Source organism: Humulus lupulus, chromosome 2 (genome assembly GCF_963169125.1).
Source record: "Humulus lupulus chromosome 2, drHumLupu1.1, whole genome shotgun sequence".
Taxonomy (NCBI): domain Eukaryota; kingdom Viridiplantae; phylum Streptophyta; class Magnoliopsida; order Rosales; family Cannabaceae; genus Humulus; species Humulus lupulus.
Window position 1 is genome coordinate 200358895 of NC_084794.1, and position 18105 is coordinate 200376999.

General features: G+C 36.7%; 2 non-coding genes across 2 annotated transcripts; one reads left to right on the forward strand and one right to left on the reverse strand.

Annotated features, from left to right (window-relative positions):
* Positions 1-403: 403 nt before the first annotated feature.
* On the reverse strand, positions 404-507 carry LOC133820302 (small nucleolar RNA R71). Its single transcript, XR_009886720.1, has one exon. It is a non-coding gene; the product is annotated as a small nucleolar RNA R71 (small nucleolar RNA).
* An 11731-nt stretch (positions 508-12238) lies between these two features.
* On the forward strand, positions 12239-12345 carry LOC133820433 (small nucleolar RNA R71). The gene has a single exon (XR_009886843.1). It is a non-coding gene; the product is annotated as a small nucleolar RNA R71 (small nucleolar RNA).
* The last annotated feature ends 5760 nt before the right edge of the window (positions 12346-18105 follow it).

Genomic DNA, 18105 nt, shown 5'->3' on the forward strand with positions numbered 1-18105 from the left:
TTTCTAGATGTGTAGAACAACAATAATAAGAGCAATGGACCAAGAAAATTCACCACAACGATGAATAATATGAAGTTATCATATGCTCGTTGTTAATAAGAACTTCACTGGAATTGCTGCTAAAATTTTTAAGTTGAAGTCGACATTAATGAATATGGTACAATAGAATAAATTTGGTGGATTGGCCACAAAGAATCCTAATATTCATTTTTCCATAATTCTATAGGTTTATGCTACTGCGAAGATGAATGGCACTACTAATGATGTCTTTAGATTGTGTTTGTGCCCAATTTCACTTAGTGATAGAGCAAGGAGTTGGTCACAATCACTACAATCAATTCCATAACTACTTGGGAGGATATGGATAGTAAATTTTTGGTGAACTTCTTTCCTCCAAAATCAATTGCACAATGAGATTGGTCAATTTTCATAGTTTGATTTTGAATCCTTTTATGAATTTAGGGTGCACTTTAAGGATTTATTATGTCGTTGCCCTCAACATGGTTACCAATAATTGGATGCAAGTACAAATTTTTTATAATGGTTTGAATGGGCCTACAAAAACTATTCTTGCTGCTTCTGGTGATGGTACTACATTGGCTAAGACTGTCTTCACTGCAATTACATTGCTAGAAAAAATGGCTAAAAGAGTTTATTGCAATTTTTCTTTTTTCTTTTTCTCTTTTTATATGCAAGCATACATAATCGTCAAGCATGTAATATATTGGTAAGTATTTAAATCATCTCCACAAGGATTGCTTTAAGCTAAATATTATAAAGTCCAACTCTAAACAATTTGGGTTGTAAACAATTTGATATGATGTGATTAATTAAGAATTACGAACTACTTTAGAAAAATAAAATGAGAAAATTAAACTAAATCAAGGAATAATCACTTTGTCAAATTAATGATGAAATAGCTAGGAATATCAATTCTCCCTAATTTGTAGTTCACCTCTAATGCTGCAGCAAAGTTCACAGCAAAGTTACTCTTGTAACGAAGATTCTATAACAACTGTATATGCCATCTTTTCAAATGCACATGCTAAAGTTCTCACAATTAAATCCACACATTCCTATGCTAATTCAATTTCAAGCATTAATCTTATATGTTTGCATGGTGAATACAATATTCACTAATTAACAACATAGTTATTAACATACATCAATTAAGCATATTCACTAATTTCAACCCTTCCGGAATTAATATTAGCTTGTGTGTCACTAAAGTTGATAAATCTCAAGCAAGAATTAGCAATAAACATAGCTTAATTGAACAAGAGCAACATAGCATAAATTTAAATTAACAACATGGGGTTCACTACAAATTAGGGTTCATTACTATCACTAGCTTCAAAAGAGTTAGTTCATACTCAAAATATACAAATAACCATAAACATTCAACACCCTTGTTTCCATGAGTTCAAGAAGAGAAAAGAAATGAAAATTTAAAATAGGAAAAATATTAAGAAAATCTAGCCCCAAATGATAGAGAGTTCTCCTCCTCTTCTCTTCTCCCACATTTTCCTCTTTCTCCATGGTGTTTTTCCTTCAAAAGTTGCAAAAAATGGTCTTCAATGGTGCTTGGACAGATGCTGCGTTAATGAGTTGCCAAGCGTGCATGACTTAAGTTGCTGACTACGCACACTTTGCTGCAACAAAGTTCAAATGATGTTACAACAAAGTTTCACGATTTCAACTCCAAGATGCTTTCTTTGCACATTTTCCACCAAAGTTTCCAAACATCCTTTATTTTTGGCCTTCAAAATAAACATCACATGTTTTTAGTTCTTGATCTAATTATTTTCCAACAACATTCATCATTGATTAAAATAAAATTCACCAACAAAATTAAAAGACAAATTGACTAAAGTTATACACTAAGAACACAAACACTCTATTTCACTAAGATTTTTAAGTTCAAAAGCTCAATTAATAACTCTAAAATATAGAGTTATCACACCCCCAAACTTAAGCCATTGCTTGTCCTCGAGTGATTACTCTACTACCCAACAAACACACAACTCCATAAATTAAAAAGACACAAACATACCACGCAACTACAAGAGACACAACCGACATCACAACGACACAAAACAAATCAGAAAGATTGGAATCAATTTGGAAATGGTCATATCAAAGTGGGGATAGAACTCTCAAATCAATGATTCAAATGATAAGTCAAGTGTATATGCAAGCCAAGTTCCTCATATATTAAGATGCTAATCCAACAAAGTTTTCAATGTGTTCCCAAATTGTGCACAAATAGTTCTTCCCAATCAACCCATCTTCCCTAGATTAAACGAAGCAACAATCCTAAGGTTTAATTCATTTGAACTCAAGAACCTCTCTCCACGAAGGTAGTTGGCAACGTGATTTAGATCAATAGGTCTTTACATGATTGTAATGTAGGCTAGGCTAAAGGTATGAATTAAGATGGATTTTTTAGGCCAAAACGTTAAAACCTAGCTTGCCTTGGACCTAATAAATTCATTATCCTCTACCTATTACAAGTAAACTCAATCCCCCCAACTCACTCATAAGTGCTTACTTCCCTTTTTTCTATGAATAATACACTTATATGCTCAAATATAGCTACAATGCAACTACATACAACTTATTTATTTACAATTAACTATATAAACATATCTTTCTTTTTTTCTTTTTCTCTCTCTCTTTTTTTTTTAGTTTTTTTTAATAAAATTAAAACAAGGCAACTTAGTTAATTGAAGATAAAATGCTTAAAATAAAAACATTGAAGATAACAAAAACATAAATACAATTAACAAATTTGAGCATATAAGTGTATAAATATTATGAGCACCTCAAGAACCAAAATACTCTTTCATCACTTCCCACCCAAACTTATCTCAAATAATATCCAAGACAAACTAAGCCTAAAGTTTGCTGAGAAATAAAAATGGAATATTCAAAAAGAGATTGGCTATCAAGTTAAGGATACATGAAAAAAAATAGGCCAATAAGCTTAAACTTGGGTCACTAGTGATAAAAATTACAAGGTAGGCATGAAAAACTCAAACAGTCCAAGAAAATTGTCTAAATTATCTCTAAATCACTAAGCCTCCAAGGATATCGCCTCAAGGGTATTACCAAGTCAATTCTAAAAACTTAAACCTTCACGAATACTTAGTTTATTCTAGGGTGTAGGGTTTCATGGTCAAACTATGCACACCCATTTGGGACACACTCTCACTATGGTTGAATTAGCACAAAAAACTTTAAGTACTAAACACTCACTAATACACAAGAGTTAACAAATATTGCAATTTTGTTTTTCTGACATTTTATCATTGAGCCACCCCACACTTAAGAACAACCAATATAAGAATTGATTCCATTACAACCTAGACTCAAGACTCAAACAAAACATACCTAAACAACACCTAAGACTTAAAGAAAATAAAAGAAATTAAGACAACACAATAGCAATTGAAAACAAACCCCCCTAAACTTAAGAGAGAGAATTGTCACCAGTGCACAAAAACAAATAGAAAAAAAAAACAAAAAACACAATACAAAATAGAACACGAAATAGATAGTAAGGCTGGAAAATATAGAAACTCCCTCTACGCGTTATCCTCCTCCTCCTCCTCCTCCGAAGAGGCACTAGCAGTGGAAGGCTCAAGTGCATGCCACCGGTCCATAATGGTCTCGGGAAACTCTAGGAAAGGATCAATGGGCTGTAAAGAGTGACACAAGACATTGTATCCCTAGTGCACATATCCCCAATAAGCATGTTGCTGGACCTCTGTGTGATGCATCATATTGAGCATGCGCTGCTGAGTGGCATAAAGCTCAATGAAGGTTGGGTCTGGAGGGGCAGCAGAGTCATGGTCAGATGATGGAGGGGGAGCAGAGGTGGAGGCTCGCTCTCTCTAAGTGGAAACGAGTTTGGTAATCATTTTAATTGCTTGTTCATCAATGTAATTTGGAGAGGGACGCCTTTCATCATCCTGAGTTAGGGGTACACCCACTTTGAGGCACAACACAGTGATCAATGAAAAAAATAATAGCCCCTTATTCTTTACATCACCAAAAGCCACAATCTCCTCTGAAGTTAGCTCCCCCACATTAATGGATAGGCCAGTCAAAATGCTAAAAAGCAGTATGGGTCAATCTTTGCTAATTGTAGTGTCATGAGTGGTTGACAACATGTTGGTTTTAATAAAATGGTTCCAAACTCGAGGAAAATTCGTTAAAGTAGTGCGGTGGATAGTGTGGGTTTTATATTTTTCTGAAAAAATCCATTTCGTATGATCTAGAATCACTTCTGCTAACATAGTGGCAAGTTATTCGTTAGTTTGTTGAGGGACAATGTCTCCATGCTCGACATCATCGATATTGGGAAACCCAAAAACAACATTGATGTATTGAGACGAAAAACTAACTTGCTTGCCCCGTACCATGACTTGTCTTAATATCGATGACACAAAGTTAGCATAGAATTATTTCACAAAAGGAACAATAACATCATAAGATTGCTTACAGAACGCATGACACCTTTGATTTTCAATCACATAATTAGGATTGCCAACATTCGGGAATGCTCTCTCAAACAAAATGTCTTATTAAACAACGTTTATGAATTTTTCGACAGCCCTCGAGGATATGATCTTTTCAACAACAGGTTATTCCTTGGCCATTGTCTTTTTCTTTTTCTATGCTATTTTCTTTATTCTAGGCATCATGCTCAACAATAAATCCAGCAGCCAAAATGTATTTCAATGCCAAAGGTAACAAAACCAAATCAATGAGGTACGTTGAAAGAACTTAAGACACTTGAGGTTTCCCTTTGTTGTAAAAATTTCTTGAAAACCCAAGGAAGAACAAAACAATGAGCTGACGTGAGCAAGAGATGGAACTTGTTGCTGAAATCTTGATCTTGAATAGGCAATGAGAGTCGAGGGTGAGATAGATGTCGAATGGGATTTTGGGTTTAGCTTAGGCGGGCTCGGGTGGTGCCGTGGGTATGGGGTCATGGTGCTTGTGGGTCAAAGTTTGGTGGGCCTTGGCTGGGTTCACGGGTTCAAGTTGTGGGGGAGGCGTGACTTTGGGTCGTGGTGTAAGTCGAAGGTGGCCGTGGGCTGGGATGAGTGGCTTCGGGCTGGGTGTGTGGTGGTTGGAGCTTGGGGCTTCAGGGAGCCATGGGCTGGATTGTGCAAGTTGGACACAATGGGTCGGGTTCAAGTGGGTTTGTGGTGCAAGGTAGAGGTGGTCGTGGGCTGAGATGGGTGGCTTTGGACTGGGTGCGTGGTGGTTGTAGATGAGGCACCGGGTTGTGGTGGTGTCGTGGGGTTGGGTGGGAGGCAGAGGTGGAGGTGGTGCAAGGTGGAGGAGAGATGGTGGGGCAGGTTCAAGTCATGGTGCAAGGCAGAGGTGGTCGTGGGCTGAGATGGGTGGCTTTAGGCTGGGTTTGTGGTGGTCGGAGCTTGGGGCTTCGCGGCGCCGTGGGCTGGATTGTGCAAGGTGGAGGTGGTGGATCATGTTCATGTTGGTTTATGGTGCAAGGGAGATGAGGTCATGGGCTGAGACGGGTGGCTTCGGGTTGGGTGCGTGGTGGTCGAAGATGAGCTGCTGGGTAGTGGTAGTGTCGTGGGGTTGGGTGGGAGGCGGAGGTGGAGCTTCGGGTGGTGCTAGGTGGAGGTGATATGGTGGGGCGGCTGGGTGAGAAAAGTTTGAGAAGATGATGATAGGATTAGGGTTTCAAAAGAGGTTAGGGCGGAGATTGGAAGATTTAGGCCCAAATCACTCTTCTTTGGATTTTAACAATTTTGTTGAAGCATTGTACCAACTTTACTGCAGCAAAGTTAAGTCAGAGAGCTTTCCTTGTCCATTGAAACTTTGTTGTAGCATTACACGAACTTTGCTGCAGCAAAAGTAAGTTAGAGAGCTTTGGCCAAAAATGATGTTGTAGCATTATTAAAACTTTTTTGCAACAAAACTAAGTCAGAGAGCTTGCTCCGAAATGATGTTGTAGCATCATATTGACTTTGCTACAACAAAAATGCCCCAGAATAAAAACCCATCTTTCTCCTAAAAAATTGCTACAACATCACCCAACTTTGCTACAACAAATGAACTAACTCCGCAACCCATTTGATTCCATTTCCCCTGCAACCACAAGCACATTATACCATAAAAAACCATAATCTAAAAAAAAATTTGATTCACTATATAAATTTATATATATATTTTCGTCTTTTTTTTTATATTTATATATATTTTCTTGGGCTGCTTCACAATTAAATCTCCTAACTCCATAGCAACCCAAGTTGTTACATCTTCTTCAAGGATCCTTCAAAGAGATTGATCACTTGTTTCACTCAACCTCACCTCCTCAATAGTGATTGAGTCTTTGGCCATTAACCTTGAATTCTCTTCTGGAGCCTTCTTCACGCAATTCCACCGCTCCTTAGGGATACAACTTAACCACAAAAAATGGGTCCGACCATCTTGACTTGAGCTTTCTTGGAAATAGCTTCAAGCGCGAGTAAAAAAGCAAGACTCACTGGCAATTTTCTTACCTTTAATTCTGAACGGAGAAAATGAAAACAAATACTTAGGAAACATAAACTACCCTCCGGAACCTCAATTTCTACTAAACCGGGTAGTATAATTTGTCCCAAGCGCCTAGGTTTGAAACCCCAAGCCTTACCAATTCTAGAAACAATTCTAAGGCTAAAATCCTCTGGCGGGTCATGACTTGGCTTAGTGGGTCGCGACTTGCCCCCAAGTCAGAGAGCAAGTATCCAAGCCAAAGGGGGAGGCGGGTCACGACTTGGCCTAGTGAGACGCGATGCACCCCCAAGTCAGAGAGCAGTCCATGCCAAAAAGGTCACACGCGTTGTGGTGCCTTAGGGCTGGGTCACGGCGCGCCCACTTCGAACCCATAAATTATGGGTTTTCACATGCTTCTTCCATCCAAGAACCTCAAGACCTTAACCCAGAATTTTACCTAAACAAATCTCCCCAATTCAACATCAAACTAGCTACGAATTCAATATTAAATCACACATTTTAGACACCAAAACCTTAGTAATTATACCAAGAATCACTATCCCAATTCATCAGTCAGAATTCATCACTAAAGGACCTAAACCAACTGATCATAACACTCAAAACTAATCACCAAACTCACACCCATGCCAACCAAAACTCTTAACACAAACCCAGCAGAATTCAAAGATTAAAACTAGAGTTCTTACCTCCAACTGTAGCCCAGTTTCCCAGCAGTATCCTTGCACAAATTCAACTTAATTCCTCAGCCTAACCCAGCCCGAAATCAGCTTGTTTTCCCTTAGATTTTCCTCCTGTGCATTCCTTCAACCTCCAGCTCAATTTCCCCAGCCTAAGCTCCTTCAACTCTCCAAATTGCTTAAGTTCTTTCTAGAGAGAGTGAGGGAGAAACGTGAGTGAGAGAGAGAGAGAGAGATGAGGGTGAGCTGAATGCTTTCAGTGTTTCTTTTGGCTAAGTCTAGAATCAAAGGGAGTATATCATTAAATCCCCCAAAAGACTATTTTCCCTCCCATATAATACTTAGCCTTTTAATTACTCTAAGGGTAAAATGGTCATTACCCTTAGTTCCCGCTAATTCCTCAAATGTTCCTAATATTTACCAATTAATCCCGTCATCCAATTAATTACCGTTTATTCATTCAATATCTAATAAATCCCAAAATATCCTCTAAATTCCCATAAATACCACTAGGCTCTCCCCTGAGCTGGGTATTAATCCCCGCTGTGACTATTTCGCTAATCCGCTCACTAGGACCGTCTTGAGCCATACGCTGCAAATATATCCACATGATAATGTGGACTCAACAATTTATCACACATAACAACATTTATGCCCTCAACGGGCCAAGAATTACAAATATGCCCTTATGAGCTATAAATGGCCCACATGCACATCTAATATTCACAAACATGCATGTCACATAGTCATATAATCATATTAATCATGCATGCCACAAAATCATGCATTAAACCATTAAATCACACATATACCAATTATGCCCTCCCAACACGCTAATCAAGGCCCTTAAGCCTTATTAGCAATTTTGGGTCGTTACAAATCAGCCTGCCCATTAGTTTTGGGATGGTATGCAGTCGATACTTTGTGGCTCATGTCATAATTAGCCAACAAACTTGCTTGTAACTTATTCACAAAATGAGTGCATTCATCGCTAATGATTGCCCCTGGGGTGCCGAAACAAGTAAAAACATTCTTTTGTAAGAACCTTGTGAAAACTTTAGAATCATTAGTAGGAGAGGCAATTGCTTCCATCCATTTTGAAACGTAATCCACAACTTCCAAGATATACAAATTTCCATAAGATGGATGAAATTAGCCCATAAAATCTATACCCCACACCTCAACCAATTCAACTTCAAGAATATTAGTTAAGGGCATCTCATTTCTTCTAGAAATATTACCAACCCTTTGGCATCGATCACACCTCAACACAAAAGCATGAGCATCTTTGAATAAGGAAGGCCAAAAGAAACCACATTGAAGTACCTTAGATGCAGTGCAAGTTCCCCCAAAATTCCCTCCATGAGGTGAAGAGTGGCAATGGTGTAGGATATCCTCCATCTCTTGCTCGAGGACACATCTTCTAATCATTTGGTCGGCAAATTGTTTGAACAAGTATGGCTCCTCCCAAAAATAGTGCTTCACATCATGCAAAAACATCTTCTTTGGTTGGATTGTCAAATCTGGAGGCAACAATCCACTAACCAAGTAATTAGCAAAATCTGAAAACCAAGGAACAACTTGAGAGTGATTCACCCCAAATAATTTCTCATCCGGGAATGTCTCCTTGATGGGAACTAAAGAACTTGATTCTGCATCACCTTCCATTCTTGACAAATGATCCACTGCTTGGTTCTCCACTCCTTTTCTATGTTGAATTTCCACATCAAACTCTTGGAGCAAAAGTACCCATCTAATCAACCGATGCTTAGCATCCTTCTTTTCAATCAAGTATTTGATAGCGGAATGATCTGTATATACTATCACCTTGGTGCCCACCAAATAAGATCGAAACTTGTCAATAGCAAAGACAATAGCCAAGAGTTCTTTTTTTGTCACTGTATAGTTGAGTTGAGCACCTGTAAAAGTACGATTGGCATAGTAAACGGAGTGAAAAATATTGTTTCTTCGCTACCCCATCCCCACTCCCACAGTAAAATCACTTGCATCACACATCAATTTAAAAGGCAAGTCCCAATCTGGAGCCACAATAATATGTGATGAAACCAATCTACTTTTCAAATCTTCAAAGGCTTTCAAACATGCTTCATGAAAGTGGAAAGATGTGTGCTTTTCTAATAAGTTGCAAAGAGGCTTAGAGATCTTGGAGAAATCTTTTATGAACCGCCTATAGAACCCGCATGGCCAGGAATGCTTCTAATATTCTTCACTGAAGTAGGAGGTGGGAGCTTTTCAATAACCTCAATTTTGGCTCTATCAACATCAATACCATGATTTGATACTTTGTGGCCCAAAACAATGCCTTCCTTAACCATAAAGTGGCATTTTTCCCAGTTAAGGACAAGGTTTATTTCTTCACATCTTTCCAAAACTTTAGCCAAATTACTCAAACAATCATCATAAGAATCACCAAAACCAGAGAAGTCATCCATGAATACCTCTAGGAATTGCTCCACCATATCATTGAAAATAGTCATCATGCACCTGTGAAATGTTGTGGATTCATTGCATAAACCAAAAGGCATTCTCTGAAATGCAAAAGTACCATAGGGGCAAATGAAAGTGGTTTTGTGTTGATCTTTGGGAGCCACTACAATTTGAGTGTAACCAGAGTACCCATCAAGGAAACAATAGTACTCTCTCCCAGCAAGTATGTCTAACACCTAATCAATGAAAGGAAGAGAGAAATGATCCTTTCTAGTGGCCCTGTTCAGCTTCCTGTAGTCCATGCAAATTCTTCATTGTCTTCGTTCTTCACCACTGTGATCCCACCCTTCTTAGGCACACACTAAACAGGGCTCACCCATGAAATGTCAGATGTAGGATAAATAATTCTAGCATGCAACCATTTGATGATTTCCTTCTTCACCACTTCATTCATGATAGGATTTAGTCTCCTTTGCCCCTCAATTGATCCTTTCTCACTGTCTTCCAATAAAATCTTGTGCATGCATAGAGAGGTACTAATACCCTTAATGTTTGCAATGGTCCACCCAATAGCCTTCTTGAATTTCTTCAAAACATCAAGCAACTTGTCTTCTTGTTATTTTGTTAACTCAGCAGAAACAATGACATGCAATGAAGAAGACTCACCCAAATAGGCATATAAAAAAAGTGATGGCAAAAATTTCAACTCTAACTTAGGTGGATCTTCAATTGATGGCTTGGGAGCCTTGAACTCCCTAGATGACAACTCCAATGAATCAAATCGGGCTCTTGTTCTCAACCTTTGAGAATTTTCCCCCAACCAAGCTAAATACTCTTCCTCATCTTCGTCATTTCTAGAGTCAAACAACAACAACCTTTCTAATGGATCATCAATGCTCCTAGTCTCAAACTCTTTTGATGCCAAAGAGTCTACCACTGAAACCGCTGAATGTTCTTCAACCTCATCAGGAAACTTCATAGTCTTAAGAACATTAAAAGTCACCTTTTCATCTTGGACCCTCATAGTAAGCTCACCCTTTTGCACACCTATCAAGAAATGGCCTCCCCAAAATAATAGGCACCTCTCTATCCGCCTCATAGTGTAATACAATAAAATCAGCAGGGAATATGAATTTATCAACCCTCACCAACACATATTTAATCTTCCCATCTGGATGAGCAAGAGATCTATCTGCAAGTTGAAGAGTAAGTGTAGTAGGCCCGACCTCTCCAATCCCCAATTGCTTGAAAACAACATTGACATCAAATTAATGCTAGCACCCAAATCACATAAAGTCATCCCACAATAAGTGTCTCCAATAGTACATGGAGTAGTGAAACTTCCAGGATCCTTCAACTTTGGTGGCAACTTCTCTTGCAAAAAGGAACCGCACTCCTTGGTTAGAGCCATGATTTCAAGCTCCCCCAACCTTCTCTTCCTTGTAAGAATATCTTTCATGAATTTCACATAATTAGGCATTTGCCAGTGCCTCCACAAGTGGGATGTTGATATGCTGTTGTTTTAACATATCTAGAAATTCCTTGAATTGAGAATCCAACTTTTGCTTTTGAAAGCGTTGAGGAAATGGAGGTGGTTGATTTGAAACTGAGATGTTTGGGCGACTATGTTGCGGCAAGTCTGCAGGATTCTGGGCAGAGGCTGATTTCGGTACACTAGAAATTTTAGCTTCTTTTTTAATTTCCTCATTTATTTTGATGGAAGAGGGAAAACCCTCATGCCAAGATTTTGCTCGGTGTTCTCCAACTCTTTTCCACTTCTCAAAACAATGGCTTTACAATGCTCCTTGCACACATTTCTTGGATTCTCGGTATCACTTGGAAATGCACCATGGGGTCTATTTCTAAGCTCATTAGCTAGTTACCCAACTTGATTTTCTAAGTTCCTCAATGATGCTGCTTGGCTTTGAATCATGGCTTTATTCTTCACTATATATTATTTTAACATTTTCTCAAGAGAGTTAGATTGCATTGCTTGTTGTTGTGGCCTTCTTTGTGGTGCTTGTGGAGTATAGCCTGGTGGGAAAGCGGGTCTAGGAGGTATAGAAGAAGTGCTAGGGCCAACCCCTTGATTACTCCATGAAAAGTTGGGGATGTTTCCTCCATGATGGATTGTAGGAATTAGAATAAGGAACACTCCTATTTTGATTCCCCATGTAACATACAGTTGCAGGATTGGAAGGATAGTTGTCAAAAGTATGACCCTCACCACAATACACACAAGAAATGTTCTCCACTTGCCCCACTTGTGACCCCATAGGTTGCCCCATGGACTGATTCTTCGTATGTTCATTGTTATGAGCATATTCGAAATAGAGGACGGTTGGGCCGCCAAAGAAGTGAGGGCATCTACATCATGAATACCTGCCACCTTTCTCCCTATAGATGCTCTAGTAGTAGGCCAGTGATAGTTGTTGTTAGATATCCTCTCAAGGATTTCATAGGCCTCATTGTAGGACTTAGCTAGAAGAGCCCCATTTGTCAAAGCGTCAACCACCATTCTTGTATGAGCATTTAAACCATTGTACAAGGTCTCCATCTGGATGCAATGAGGAATGCCATGATGAGGGCATTTTCGCAACAACTCCTTTAACCACTCACATGCCTCATATAAAGATTCTTCATCAAGTTGCTGAAATGAAGTAATCTCATTACAGAGCTTTACATTCTTATTAGGAGGAAATTACTTCATCAAAAAATGCTCAGCCAACTCTTGCCAAGTAGTCACAGAATCAGATGGTAAAGAGTTCAACCAAGCCCTCACTCTATCTCTCAAGGAGTATGGAAACAACTTCAGTCTCAAGGCATCCTCTGTAACTCTGGGCAGCTTGAAAGAATCACCCACTTCAATGAACATGCGAAGAAGAAGGTGAGGATCTTCTGTTGGCATCCCACTGAACTGGCCCACATTTTGAAGCATTTGGAACATAACTGGCTTCAACTCAAACTATGAAGCCTGAATTTCTAGTCTCACAATGCCCAGATTGATCTCGTTGAAGAGGGGGAGAGTGTATTGCCTAATAGCATGCTCTTTGCCATTAGGCCCAATAACTGCATTTTTCCCATTATTGGCAGCTACTCCCCCTTGAGCTACTCTTTCTTAAGCAGCTCCCACTTGATTTGCTGCCCCTTGAGCGGCTCCCTATTGAGCTCCTTGCTCAGCTCCATCACTACTACTTCCCTTTCGGCTTTTTGCACTTTTCGCCTTCGTATGAATGTATGTTCAATTTCTGGTTCAAGGGGAAGTAGTTCAGGGTCTTGATTCTCGTTCACACACTGTGAGAACCTGAATTTGCACAAAAATCACCCAAGTTAGAAAAAATTAAAATTAAACAAAATTGCAAGATAATTAATTTCACAATAAATGACTTTAAGAAATCCCTGGCAATGACGCCAAAAAATTTATACGCAAGCATAATCGTCAAGCAAGTAATGTATTGATAAGTGTTTAAATCGTCTCCACAAGGATTACGTTAAGCTAAATTTTATAAAATTCAACTCTAAACAATTTGGGTTGCAAATAATTTGATATAATGTGATTAATTAAGAATTACGAACTACTTTAGAAAAATAAAATGAGCAAATTAAACTAAATCATGGAATAGTCACTTTGTCAAATTAATGATGAAATAGCTAGGAATACCAATTCCCCCTAATTTGTAGTTCACTCCAATGCTGTAGCAAAGTTACTCTTGTAACTAAGATTCTATAACAATTGTACATGCCATCTTTTCAAATGCACATGCTAAAGTTCTCACAATTAAATCCACATATATATTCATATGCTAATCTAATTTTAAGAACACAATTCAAGCATTAATCTTATATGTTTGAATGGTCAATACAATATTCCTATAATATTCACTAATTAACAACTTAGTTATTAACTTACATCAATTAAGCATATCCACTAATTTCAACCATTCCAGAATTAATATTAGCTTGTATCTCACTAAAGTTGATCAATCTCAAGCAATAATTAGCAATAAACATAGCTTAATTGAACAAGAGCAACATAGCATAAATTTAAATTAACAACTTGGGGGTTCACTACAAATTAGGGTTCATTACTACCCCTAGCTTCAAAAGAGTTAGTTCATACTCAAAATAAACAAATAACCATAAACATTCAACACCTTTGTTTCCAAGAGTTCAAGAAGAGAAAAGAAATGTGAATTCAAAATAGGAAAAAGATTAAGAAAATCTAGCCTCAAATGGTAGAGAGTTCTCCTCATCTTCCTCTTCTTCTTTCTCTTCTCTTATCCCACGTTTTCCTCTTTCTCCTTGGTGTTTTTCCTTCAAAAGTTGCAGAAAATGGTCTTCAATGGTGCTTGGGCCGATTCTTCTAGGTTGAAGAAGATGCTTTTTTTTTTTTTTTTTCATTTTGGGCTCCCAAAATGGGTAGAAACCCTCTCCATTCTCTCTCCACTTGGGGACCACCAACTTTTTCCTAAAAATCAGTTCATTTTAACCTCATCATCCAATTCAGCGTATCATTCCAACTCATTTAATTATTTGCCAAGCGTATCTGACTTAAGTTGCTGACTGAGCACACTTTGCTGCAAGAAAGTTGAAATGGTGCTAGAATAAAGTTTCAGGATTTCAGCTCCAAGATGCTTTCTTTGCACATTTTCCACCAAGCTTTCCGAACATCCATTCTTTTAAGCCTTCAAAATAGACATACCTTTTTTTTAGTTCTTGATCCAATTATTTTCCCACAACATTCATCATTGGTTAAAATTATATTTACAAAAAAAATTAAACGACAAATTGACTAAAATCACACACTAAGAACACAAACACTCTATTTAACTAAGATTTTTAAGTTCAAAAGCTCAATTAATAACTCTAAAATATAGTGTTATCAGAATTGCCGGTGTCTATGAAGTTGATCCTATCACATCCACTAATGCTCAAATTTCTTCATTATTTAATCCAGTGGTTGCTTTAGCCTCACATGGGTCCTTTATACTAATAAATAGATGTTGCTACTTTGACATAACAATTTGGGGTTGGATTAAATTAGGAGCAAGCAAAGTTTGTGTATAATGGCAATTACAACTATGGGGAAAACAATGGTAATATTTTGTGTGGCAATGATAAGAATTTCATGCAATCACCTACTAGCTTTAGTAAAAATGTAGAGAAGAAGTCACTCTTGGAAGATATACTAGTTACTATTATGATTGAGCCCAACAAGCTATTTAACAAAATGAAGCAAGGATATAAAATATTGAAACTCGTATATCTTACTTGGGGGATACAATGATGTCCATCGAGGTGCAAGTGGGACAACTAGCATTAGCGATTGGTTCTCAACATAAAGTGAATTTCCTAGCGATACAAATGTGAACCCCAAGAAGCATAGTAACACTATTTCTGTGAGAAGTGATGAATAGATTAAAGAAGGTGAACCTAAATAGAAAGAGATTCTTGACAAGGTTGATCAAGAAGTGGAAGATGAGCCAATGATACAAGAAAGTAAAAAAATAATAATAATAAGAAAGGCTCAAATGTTAAGGCAATCCTATTTCTAGCAACCCTTAATAATCAACCTCCTCTTCAATGTCCTAAAACATTCCAGATGAAGACACTTGAATTAAAGTTTGCTGAGTGATAAGTGCAATTTTAATTATATATTCTTAATTTTCTTAGGCTTAGAAATTGTTAGCTTTTAGTTATTTTAATGATTTTATTTTTTATTTTAGTATTTTGTGATATTTATGCTATAAAGAATTTTTAGGAGTTAAAATACTTATTTATAATTATTAAAACATATTGGGATTTAAATAATATTTTCATGAATTTAGTTAGATGTATTTTTAATTTAGAAATATTTGTTTTTATTTGATTTATTTGGTTTTATAGGACAGTGTGATATTTTTATACAGAAAATAAAAGAGCAGGAGCTAAAACTTCATGCACGATTTTGACATTGTTGCAGCTATAATTTTGGTTGAAATAAAAATTGTAGATATTTTTCTTAGCTTTCAATATTATGGTGAATTGTCTGAATTCGAGTTATAATGAGAGTTATGGCCAAAATACGACCAGTTGGCACTACATGTTGTTTGAAGGGAAAAATCAAGTTCGTGGGAACCACGAAAATGCAAGATTTTAACTCCAATTTTGCAACAAATTTCCAAATATTTTTATACCAAATTCAAAAATTAGAGATATCACATAAATATCAAAAGCTAAAATTATTATTTTATTAGTTTTAAATAATTTATAATAATTTTAGTCCTTATAAATAGAGAATGTTAATTGTATTGCCACACACTTTTTCAAGAAGAAAATACTTAGCAAAACTTGAGTGAATTTGAGAGAATATTAGAGAGAGTTCTTTTGCTTCAATTTTATTCATCTTCATCTCTTTCTTTATTTTTCTCTATGAATTCTCGTGCTTATTTTTATTCATATCAAGCTTAGTTTTTATTTGGTTAAGGGCTATTTAAAAGCCCTAAATATGATTTCTTATTCTTAATAATTTTCATTTGTTCTTCTATTCCCAATTATCAAATTGATTATATTCTTCAATGCTTAATTCTATGATAATAATTTAGATCTTATTTAGCAGAGCTCCTAATGTAGTGCCCTGACTAATTCTAGACCTCGGACCATTAAAAAGTACTATACATAGCTATTAGTTTGGGATATATACATAAGAAATAACATAACTTTATTTAAAACCTAAAATATTGTGCCAAATACAAAGTAAAGTATGGGATCCCATTGTTGTAAAACATAAACATAAACATTAAATCAATTGTTTAAAATTTTATGTTCGAAAATACATAAAAACATAAATCAAAAGACTTAAAAACAATGTCATCCTCGATCTTCCAGCAGTTCATTCAATCCATTCATCCTCAACACACATGCCAAGCTGCCACGAATCCTTCCTGCCTTCCATGCTCATTTTCCTGCACCATCTAAAAAGAAAGGAATGAGCTTAATGCCCCGCAAGGAAAAAGTACTAAAAACTTATATGTCATTGACTCATTAACGTGGTATGTGATAAAACCATCTAGGTCCTCAGTCTACTAATCGAGGTAGGTTAGATCACAACTATAGTATATGATAACCCATCTAGGTCCTCTGTCTACTAATTGAGGTAGGGTAAATCATAACTCTAAACCACAAAAATGATAAAAATTCTCGGGGCTTGCTATCTAAGAAAGTCATATGCCCAAGTGACTACAACATAAATTCTTGGGGCTCGCTATCTAAGCAAATCATATGCCCAAGGACTACAACATATATCATATCACATATCATATCATAACATAAACATATAAACACATATGATCTAACTTATTTTCCTTACCAAAAACCGGGATATGGAGACAAGAACGAGATTCGGAACTCTTAAAAGCAATAGTAAAACCACGAGTTTCTAAAGAAAAGGAGATGAAAAAGAGAACTAAACCATCAAAGTAGAAACTTACCGAAAAACCTTAAGTTTCAAAGAACTTAAACACCTAACCAAGAATCATAACAAAGAGTTCGGATCTGAATGAAACAGAAAACTAAAGAACCATGAATAACTGAATTTAAGGATAAGAATACCTTGGATGAACTATGACTTTGATCTACAACTTGATACCGAAACAACACTATATCTTACTTCCCAAGTGTTTAGAAAAGGTTAGTTTGGAAAAGCTTTTAACCCAAATCCCAAGTGTTTCTCTCTATAGTAATCTTAACAGCTTGGAGGTTCTGAACAATGCTTGAATGATGAGTGAAATGGCTAGATACTAGGTCCTATTTATAGAATTCAAGGAGTGAAACTAACCCATTTTAAGATGAATAAATAAATGAATATAAAATGAAAAAGATTTGAATTTTTGTTCAACAGATGCCTAGAATTCAGTCAAAATCGTTCAAGAGCAAGTCCAAGTGGTTAAGGGTTGTTTCTAGCTCGGTTCTACAAATATTTCAAAAAATGGCTCTAGGAGCCGATATATCTCCATCCCTAGGCGATATATCGCACCTACCTATGCCTCAAGCCTTCGTGCGAAGTCAATGTATTTTCTGTATCTCCCATAGGCGCTATATCGACCCATATAGCTGCGATATATCGACATACATTGATATATCAAACACGTATTTGCACTTTTTCAGCATATTTTGAATTTATTAAACAGCTTTGACTGAGTAAAAATGTGATCCTAACCACTGCTGGAAGATTCTAGAGCTTCTAATCTTTCTTTTAACTAAACTATTCATAAAAAATACTTAAAATCCTTAATAAACATGCTTGTGACAAGTGACACGCTCTTAATAATTCTATCTAAACCTTAAGTTATAATAAATAATATTTTTAGGTTTAGCAATTTTAATCAAACCTTATGTTATAATTAATATTTCTACACTATAGGTTAAACTTATAAAATCCATAATTGTTGTTATGAGTTTC